Here is a 10,465-nt window from a genome sequence, read left to right as displayed (position 1 = left end):
AAGGATTATACTTGAAGTTTACATGTTTTATATTCAAATTGGGTTACCAATGTTTACTTTTCTGTCTAAGTGTAAGACCTCAAGAAATCAGACTGTTTTTTGAGCTGTGTTCCATGCTTTCTAGCACAGGAACACAAAGGCTCTAAGTAACATTTTTTTTTGTTGGTACGCGGGCCTCTCACTGTTGTGGCGTCTCCCGTTGCGGAGCACAGGCTCCGGACGCGCAGGCTCAGCAGCCGTGGCTCACGGGCCCAGCCGCTCCGCGGCATGTGGGATCCTCCCGGACCGGGGCACGAACCCGTGTCCCCTGCATCGGCAGGCGGACTCTCAACCACTGCGCCACCAGGGAAGCCCCTCTAATTAACACTTGATGTCCTGACAGGCTTCAGATTCACATGACAGAGATGACTTGTCTGCCATCGAGGAGTCAATACATGAGAATCACACTCAAACACCCATGTTTTTATTTCTCTCAAAGAACTAGAAAGACCAACATTTGCTTTTAAAAGTACAGTTCTGAAATAAAGGATTATCACTCCTAGCAAAGGAGTATTTTTTTAAAGTCCTATGAGGTTGAATGTCTTTATGACCGCCTTTTGTATATCTTGCAACATAAAACATTTCCCTCTAGGATATACTTTTAACAGTTATCACTTCAAACTCATATAGTACCTTATACCTAGGGTTCTCAAACAGGTTAATCTATCATAGTTGGAGGAGGTCATCAGGAAGACATGACCATAGGTTGGCCCACCAGCTGGACCCAGGCAATGGGAGGCTCTTCACCTCCTCCCGGTCCTTGGAATGTGCATTCTGCTCGCGGTCCTGATCCCAGAAACTGCCCCAAGGATCCAGTCTTGAGATAGTAATGTGATGATCAGACTATCTAGACTGAGTACATGACTGAACCCAGTTCAGGCCTCTATATAAACTTTTAAGATACTGGTGGGCAGGTGCAGAGATCTACTTGTCTTGCAGCTGCCCAAGACAAGCTTTATAAATAAGTTCCCTTGCTTATTAAACCTGCCAGCTACCAATCTGGAGTGGGCTGCCTCTTTCTTTGGTCTCTCCCTGCCCTCTGCGTACAGGGGCGGGGGGATGGGGATGGCAGTTTCAGATTTCACCTGGGAAGCTCCTGAGGTTTTGAAGCAACAGTTGTATTCAGTAAGAAATCTTTTCCTTATTTAAAAGAGAAACGAGGTTAGACATATGAAATTGTTCACTCAATGTTTCAGAGTAAACTAGTGCTACAGCTAGTAAGATCCAGAGCTCCTATTTTAGTTTTGGACTATTCTTGTATATTTAAACATTTACGATTGCTAGAGTTATTATAAATTATAATAATTACAAAAGAAATCATTCAAGCTCTAGGGTTTGATCATATTGAAAGAAATATAAATTTATCCACTTTGCCCAAGGAGTGTATGAGGAATATCCAAATGTTTTATAACATTTTCTTTTAAATATAATAAATGACCTTGCTGGAAAAATAATTATTTTATAGTGCTGGGTCTCAAGGAATAATAATCTCAATCATCTGTGAGTGACTGAATGAAATCTCCCACATGGACATGCCTGGCTCAGGATAGGCACTCTGTGCACATGGTTGGATCTGAATCTAGATTCTATCCTTTAGGAAAAGTCACGTGATCCAGGATTTCCCCTGCTCAGATATCTAGATGCCACGACTGAATCAGGACGTAGTAGTTAGAGCGAGATAGCGAATCAATAAACGTCCAAAAGTGTTTAATGTTTCTCACCGCTGCATGTGTCTGACCCAACCCTCAAACAAATATATGCTTTCACTTACTATTTTTAAACTGTGGGTGATAGTTGGTTGCAGTTAGTTTCTGCAATATCTACATTTCACCTGGCTTTGAAGTTCATTAAAAAAAATATAGCTGTTGAGACTGACGTTTTAATTTCAAGGTAAGCCGTAAGCTTACATGAATTCATAAATGGTTGGGATCTCAGTTATAATGCTTTAATACTTCAGTTATGGTCAACTGAAGTGGAGTCTTGTCAAAATACTTTTAAGCTAAACAAACACTGAATTTAGCAAATGACATCAAAGAGTTTCTATAATGTATTTAAAATTATTTTCCTATGCTATTCAGGTCTTCCAGGTAATGAGACAGAAAACAGAATGACTCCCTATACATCTTCAACGGCACTTGGTATTTGATATTGGTACTTTGTACATTTTTTACTTTCATAAGTGTAATGTAAACTTCTTGAAGGTAGTATGTAATGGGCAATTAATATTCCTTGAATGAATAAATGGACAGGAATCCAACGAGGCTATAGGAGAGGACAGGTAAGTGACAGATTTGCTTCTATGCGCACGGTGTAAGGTACACATTTGTAAAAAGTAATCCAGCTACGCTTACACAATGACTGGATACACTGAAAAATTCAGTAGTGACAAAAAAAATACCACTTAGGTAACACATGTGCACGAGTGTGTGTGTGTCTGTGTACAGATTACAAACAAATGCAGAGAAAAGTGCTAATAGAACATATATCAAAGTGATAACAGTGATTACTGCCAAGGAGAGGACCGTGATTCCAGGTGCAGGGAGGGCCTTGCACTATGATGTTTTAACTTTTTAAAAGAGGAACATATCTTTATTATTTTACCAGGAACAAATATTGAACTGCTTTTGATCTCCTTTTTCACATTTATAAAATGTGCAGGTAGGATTAGCTGATCTCTACGCTCTGTATTTCATGATGTACTGTGAACTATTAAAATCATTGCTTGAAACCACTAGACCAATGGGGTATTAAAATCTAAATACCAGCCGAATTGTTTAGCCTTCAGAATAAGAAACTAGAAAGCTTTATTCTACTCTTGTACCAAAGCATGGTATATCTGCACAAAGAAAACAACAGGCAATTTCAGGTGTTGCATCCTTGAAAGACAACACAGAGCTGGAATAAGTCTATAAAGGGGATATTAGGAGAATCCAGATGAAAAATGGGCCTCTGAATAAGGAAGAAAAAAAAAATCAGTACTAATGTGTTTGGAAAAGAGAAGGTAACTGAAGTACATGACATTCTAAAGTATTCATTTTGATTCAAAAGACATTGTGAAGATGCCTAAAATGTTGTGCTTTTTGATTTAACCAAGTATTCCAAGTATGTGTGCAACAGATACTCATCATCACTTCTCTAAGGTGTACTTTATCTTTTAAATTCAGAGGTGGAGAGAAGGATGAGATGATCAAGGATAAGAATATGAGGGCCAGGATATTTGTTGAATACTTGTTCACTAAAAAAAATGTGTTTTTAGGCAGCCGTTTCAAAGAGGCATGACCCCATTTAAAACAGCTACAGGAAAATGTCCTGTTTTAAGGGAGAACAGGGGTGAAGTAATGGTCATAGCAGTGTGGAGGCAAGTGTGGCGTAGTAGATAAGTTGTGTGTGTGTGTGTGTGTGTCTTGGATGAGTCTTGGAAATTAATCTAGTCCTCACAATTTACTTTTGCACTATTTCTTGAATCCATCCTCTCTCCTCTCTATTAATGAAGCCCTCACTTCCAGTCTCCTATTATGTTGTGATAGTTTATCTACATTCCTCCTGTTCTCAACCTATGTCAAGACAACTGTTTTTACCAGTTGTGCACAGTAATAAAGTCAAACATATGTTTAAAAAGTCAAATCTGTATCTGTCTGTAATTATAATAATTTCCTTTCTTGTATTCTCACATGCTTGAATGGGATGGAAATGACTGTAGAAAAAGCTAGGGCCTAGGAATTGTACATATCCTTGTATACATGTACATCTATCATTTATGTGACAAAAGAAAAATGGCTGAGAATAACAGCTTTCAGGGAAAAAGTCCAAAGTCTTTAACGTCATAGATGCCTCTCTATGAGGCCTCTCTATGAGGCCAGACTGGCCTCAATATAGCTTTCTGGCCTCTATTCCTTTTCACCGTCACCCCTGCAAAATGGACTCATTCACAGTGGGCTAGTCACCATCCCCCAAACATGCCACACGCTTTCATGCTTCTAAGCCTTCCCCACCAACAACTATGAACATTCTTATTTTAAGATGCACTCAAATATTCCCTATTCCATAAAGCTCCCAGACTTCTCCAGGCACAGCCAACACCTCCATCAAACTCCTTGATCATATTGTAGTAGAATTCTTTGTCCACTCTTCCCTCCCATCACTCATGAACTCCAAAACTTTAAGGGAGGCCCTGTACCTTCTTCAAACAGCTTCCTAACTTAGCACTTCTCCTTGCCTGGATGATAGTTTTCCATCAGTGGTAGTTTGAATGGAGATAAAAGAAAAAAAGAGCAACAAAACATCTGGTCTAAAGGGACTCTCCTGTTATTTACAAGATAAGACATTCATTTATGCTACTCTATGAATATTTCCTATTTCAAAAGGACTTCAAGGAGGGAAATCTAATTTTTATCAGGAATACTTCTGTATCAGTCTCTCACACAGGAAATTCTTACAAAATTCTGCAAAAAGTTACCTAAACTGTCAAAATACAAATTTCACACTATTAAGGGTCCTCTAAAAAGCATAATCAAATTGAGAAAACGTATGTTTTGCATGTGTCTATCTTAAAAGTGAGTTAATGATTAGATAAGAGTATTCTTTCCTTTTTTTTTAATTCAAAGAATTTGTTCATATATTTTTCCTTTACCTATTTGCTCCTGATATCGTATTATGGCTATGGTCTTTAATAGCAATTAAATATCTAACTGAAATCTACAAAAATCTTTGAGGGCCTTAAAAGCCCCTAAATCTCCAAGGAACCCCCAAATTTCCCTTTCTCCTAATAGGAAAGGTGGCAAAGTTCACTGGATTCCTATAAATATGCATCATTCTTTGTAACTGAGAGTCTCCAAAACATCCTTCCTTCAGTGGTCTGAGGATCTATTACTACCTGCACAGTGATGAAGTCCCTTCATTTTGCTATATGTGTACTTAACACTTTTTAGTACATCCAGAAAATCCTCAAGAACCCCAAGGAGCCTCTGGTAGATGAGGCAGGAAACCTGTGGGAAAACACTGGTAGAAGATATATAATATGAAGCAACAGTAAATGGATCAGGGGATTCCATGAATTCTGGGAAATTATATGGACTCCAAAAAGAAATGGGAACATCGACAAATTGTCTTCTTGGGAGGTACGAGTGAAGAGTGAAGAGTGAAGAAGGAGGATATGAAAAAAGTTTTAGATTCCCACAGGAATGTTAGGGTGAAATGAAATGAAGGTACCAGCGAATTCTCTGATTTCTGTACCTAGCAAATTTTGAAGTGCTTCATGGTTTATTAACAGATCTAGTATGTGGTTAGGTCTACATCTCTTCAACAGAGATAAAAATAGCTGGTCACCATCCTAAATATAAAACTACAAAATAAACCATTTTAAAATATTCTAATTCTTCTAAGTATGGAGAGGAAAAAAATAAGACACAATAAAATACACAAGTTATTTTATAATAATTAACTTTAGCAAATTAGAAGCTTAATTAGGCTTGCCTTTAAAAACAAACTTTCAAGTTACTAGATGTATATTAACTTATTCAATAATATATACTAAGCATTATATTGGTTATATGCAATATGGGATTACAAAGAATAGGTAGGGGTCCTTGCCCTGAAAGAGCTCACACTCTAGTGAAGGATTAGGCACCTTTTGTTTTAGACATATGTATTCAGTTTTTAGCAATGTTTAGACCAGCACTTTCCCATATTTCCCATGGGACTATCCTATCAGAAGGCCAAGTACATTTAGACAATGGGATATACATAGAGGATAACATAGGAGGATACAGAAGGCCCTAAGAAGTCTTACAGAAAAAAATTTAACTTAACTTGGCATTTCACAAAATCATGTAACTGCATCCTTTATCACGTAGCACCTATAAACAGATCACGGCACTTTAGAAAATGTTGATTTGGGCACACAGTTTAAAAAATGTATTCCTATATATTTCCTAAGGCACTGAAAACACAAACTTTTAACACTTTTCACATTTTCAGAAAATACATGAAAGAGTAAGTTTACAAATTCTTGGGAATTATAAAAATAATTTGAGGGATGGGGTTAAGAGGTAGGAGGGAGAATAACAAACAGAATAGCTTTCCCAGACCATGGAAAACTATCTGTAACTGTAAACTATGGTCTATAAAGACTAAAAATATCCATACAATTTAAAGAACAGGTGATTTAAATACATAATCATTTTACCAAAATCTGTGTTCGGTGAATACACTGTTTAGACTGTTTCAAACAAACATAACTTAAACTGCAATAAGCTTTACTTATATTCTTAATTACATGTACAGGCGAGACATTACATGCTCCATGTAATGTCCAATATGGACATTAATTCTCCATATTGTTAACATTCATTATCTTTCTGCCCTCTTCTGAATTTTAAGTTTGTAACTGATCTTCTCTCTTGATCTAGCTAATGGAATTCCGGTATTTAGGCACTTCTAACTGCTGGTTTAATAAAAGAATCTTAGCAAGATTCAAATGGGAAAATGTACCCTCTTCCTTATAGCTGCAGAAAAGCAGGTAGAATTCTATTCTATATCATAAAATTGCCTTTACAAATACTATTTTTTAAAAAATAGTACTGTCAGAACCCGGATTCAGTGTTGCTATATACTTTTAAAATAACATAACTTTTAATTAAAGTCTGTAATTCTGATTGTCTGATTTAATAATTTGTGGCCTTGTTAATAATATTTAAAATAGCATTCTGATTTCTGAAAGTAATAATAATTTGTGGCCTTGTTAATAATATTTAAAATAGCATTCTGATTTCTGAAAGTTTCTTTGCAAATTTATTTAAGCCGAGGAAGAAAATCATTGGCACATTCCTTTTCTTGCAAATATATGGTCACATACACACATCTGGTTATGTATGATTTCTTCTTTAAAGGAAGAGTTTTCGCTCTCTCATCTTGTTTAAATTAGTAACAGGTGCTGTGACTAAAACAACACTTGCATATAATATTGAAGAGGGAACTGGCAGCTCAGAAAAAAAATAAATTGGTCTCTGGATATGCAGTCTCTTTTTAACACCAGGTAGTAAAATTTTGCTTTCTCCATATTTTCCCTAGGTGGCAGAAAGTGTTATCCTCACCTGAGATTGTACTTTTACTTCTCAAAAGTCATTAACTTACTGATTCTGCTCAAGCTTTCGGGTAGTTCTTGTAGACAACTGCAAAAACAATAAAGGTTTCCTCACTTCTGGAGGGGCTAAGCTATCTAGCAGCCTTAGAGTCTCTTCAGCTGTGGCTATTACAAAATGTTATTCTCACTAAAGTAAAGCTGTGGTGATTTCTCATTCAAGGCATCGTTGTTCTTATCTTTATTAACCAACTGGTTTCCTCTGCTAACTCATTCAGATGTTACTCTTTTTCAAGATCGGGCAGCAAACTAAATTTAAAAATTGAATGAATGAATGAATGAATGAATGATTAAATACATAAATAAAATTCATCCCCCTTGCGAGCCCTCTGCAAATATTCAGGTTAATTTTATATATGTGTTGTTCATAAGAATATGTTTTAGTGATTATTTCCTGTCAATAGGGAGATCTTGCCTCTGACTTCATCTGATGGTTCTTAACTGGATTATAATTTGTCTCCTTTAAGTACAGCCCAACTTTTGCTTTTATGCTTTGAGGTTTGGTCCTGGCCACTTCTGAACTGGGTCCAAAGACTACAAAACTTCTAAGGCAGGTTTTCTGCTCTGAAAATCTTTCTGCAAGGAACCTATTTAATCACTTTTCTTGGAAAATAAATCTTTACTTGAGACCTGTCCGTCAACACAAGAGAAACCAGGACTGCTCATTTCCCTTTCACCGAAGACTGGCAAATGACCACCACTAGAATGACAGGTGCATGACTGAGCAAGCACGGTGAGGGTTGCTACTTGCTACACTACCCTTCCTGAACTTTCTGGCTTGATTATTGCCTCAATTATAAATTGAGGGACATCTATTACCAGACTAAGTGAAACTAACTACTAAAAACAATGGACCTGTACCTAGGTATTGCTCTTATATGCTTGGCTTTGGAAACTCAAAAAATACAATAATAATACATTCCTTAAATGCTGTTTGTTCTCAATTACCCCAAAACACTAAGGGAGAAACTCCTTTGATACCAGTGTCTTTTACCTGAATAATATGTGCCATGTTTGGACAACTAGAGGTAAAAACCTCCTTTAATGTTCAGAGTATAGCACTGGTTTCTCACAATAAAATTTGTGGGAAAATATGCAGGTCCTTTCCTTATATTTAGCAACTGATGTCCCTTAGTTTTTGTACTATGTTGATGGGAAATGAGCTGCTTATTCTAGGCTGATAAAAAAATGCTATCTGGCTCTCTGATTTTGTGTAAACCTCCAGCTTTAATCTGTGAGTTTAAGAAAAGGAGTATGATAACTTGCAAAGATACTGATTTCATTGTCAAGCTTACTCACACTCACGGTCAATACACATTTGCCCTGGCTTTGTATCTTCCAGTATTTCCCAGGGGAAAATAGTCACAACATCTGTGAAGCACAGTGGTTTAGAGAAATATTATTCCCAAGTGAGGTTATATATAATCTCAGAAAGATAAAAAATTATTAAAATAAGGTAACAATAAGACCACTTCTCAACTCTGCTCACTGAGTGATGGCCATTGCACTAAGGTCATATACTATAGAATCCAATAGCTCAGATTTCACCTTAGCCAGCAAAGAAAGGATGTGTACTCTCACTGGCAAGGAACGATGCCCCTATGTTCCTGGCAATTCAAGCTATGTCAAAAAGATGCCAAGCTGCACCAGACTGAGAGCTAGGCTCTATCTACACGGTGTACATGAAAAATGTCTTGTCAGTAAACAAAGGATGTTGCGGCCATCAAGCCATTAGGCACTGCAGCCACCCCTGACTGTGCACCTTGAAGGGACTGGAGAAAAACAGAATACTAGCCCTAGATAGTTAAGGTGTATTATCAAAGGAATGATTTCAGTGAGCCCAGACTCTCGCATCTTCCCATACATAGAAAAGTACTAAATTCATTAACTTGAGATGTCTGGTACAATTTTCGTTAATTAACAGTAATCTTTTGACGTTCAGACTACCTGCTTTTTGTTGCAAAAACTCCTATATATTCTGGCTTCTCCGTTTCCTCTTTGGAACAGTCCCTCAGAAGCTGAGAGGCTGTCTCCTGGGCTTAAGTCCTCAGCAAGTCCACCAAATAAAACATAATTTTCAACTTTTATGTTGTGCATTTGTTTTTTTTTTTTTCAGTTGACAATGGGCTGATAGCCTTTTATAGGGCATTTAGCAGTTATAAAATTGTACAAGGTATTGTAGTGAGGCTAAAAATGTTAGTGTATGTATAGCAGCAATATTTATAAATATGTTATATAAGTTGTAGCTTTAAAAGACTCATTACAAATGTTCTTACCTGGTTACTGAACAAGTAGTGTTCATTGGCAAAGAAAGTCTAAGTGATAAGGGGAGTTCCTGTAGATTCTAATTTAAGATAAAGTGTTGCCTAAGAAGTCCCAGACCTTATGTTTGAGCTCACTTTTCCCAATAATTCCCTAAAGAAAGGCCTTTTAGCTTATTCTACCGTAATTCCAGTTTGATTTTGCTTATTTTCTGTCACTTTCACTGATCAACGAATTCTGTTTAAACTTTTATACACTACTCTTTAAATAATAAGTGATTCGGATAAATTTATGGTTTTATGCATATTTGCTTAGCAATTATGATTCTGTAAATTGGATTTTATTAGCAAGACCGAAAGGATGTTTAGTAGAAAAAGCACTGATTTGTGAGCCAGGAGACTTACTGTAAGACGTTTACCTTTTAAGAATGACCTCAATGTATGACATAAATCAACTGCATCGGCCTAATTACTGGAGTCTGAGTAAAGCACATGTTTTCTTTCAAATATGCTCTGTCTCTCTGGTTCAGTAGGGAGTGGGCCAAAGTCGTAACGTATATGTATATGTAAAACATGGGGTGGGGCAATAACCTTCCCCCTCTCTCAAAGACAATGCATGGAATTGTGGACTTTGAATAAGTATGCATACAATGATCTACATACCAAAAACAGGCAAAGAAATAATTAACATATTATAATATCCATTGAGCAATTTGGAGTATGCATAACTTAGGGCTGAAGTAGTTTAGCCTTTTTTAAAAAGGTTACGCTGAACTGCAATCTGCGGTTAGTAGCCTTAAATTCCAATTAACATACATTGGGCCCTCAGACAAGCTAAAAGAACCTGCTGTGGGATAAAGTAGCCCCGATGAAAGATCTCTACAAAAGCAAGGTCTGGGCCAACTCCTAGGTTCATTCCTCAGAAACTGCAGCAAAGAGCAACACAGCAAGTAAGCACAAAGGAAAACAGGAAGATGGCAGTATCTTTGGAAAGATCATTGGAAAGATTCTGACCAATGTCACCCAT

Source organism: Tursiops truncatus, chromosome 11, assembly GCF_011762595.2.
Source record: "Tursiops truncatus isolate mTurTru1 chromosome 11, mTurTru1.mat.Y, whole genome shotgun sequence".
Taxonomy (NCBI): Eukaryota; Metazoa; Chordata; class Mammalia; order Artiodactyla; family Delphinidae; genus Tursiops; species Tursiops truncatus.
The sequence above is the reverse complement of the archived record's forward strand: the minus strand, read 5'-3'. Positions refer to the sequence as shown.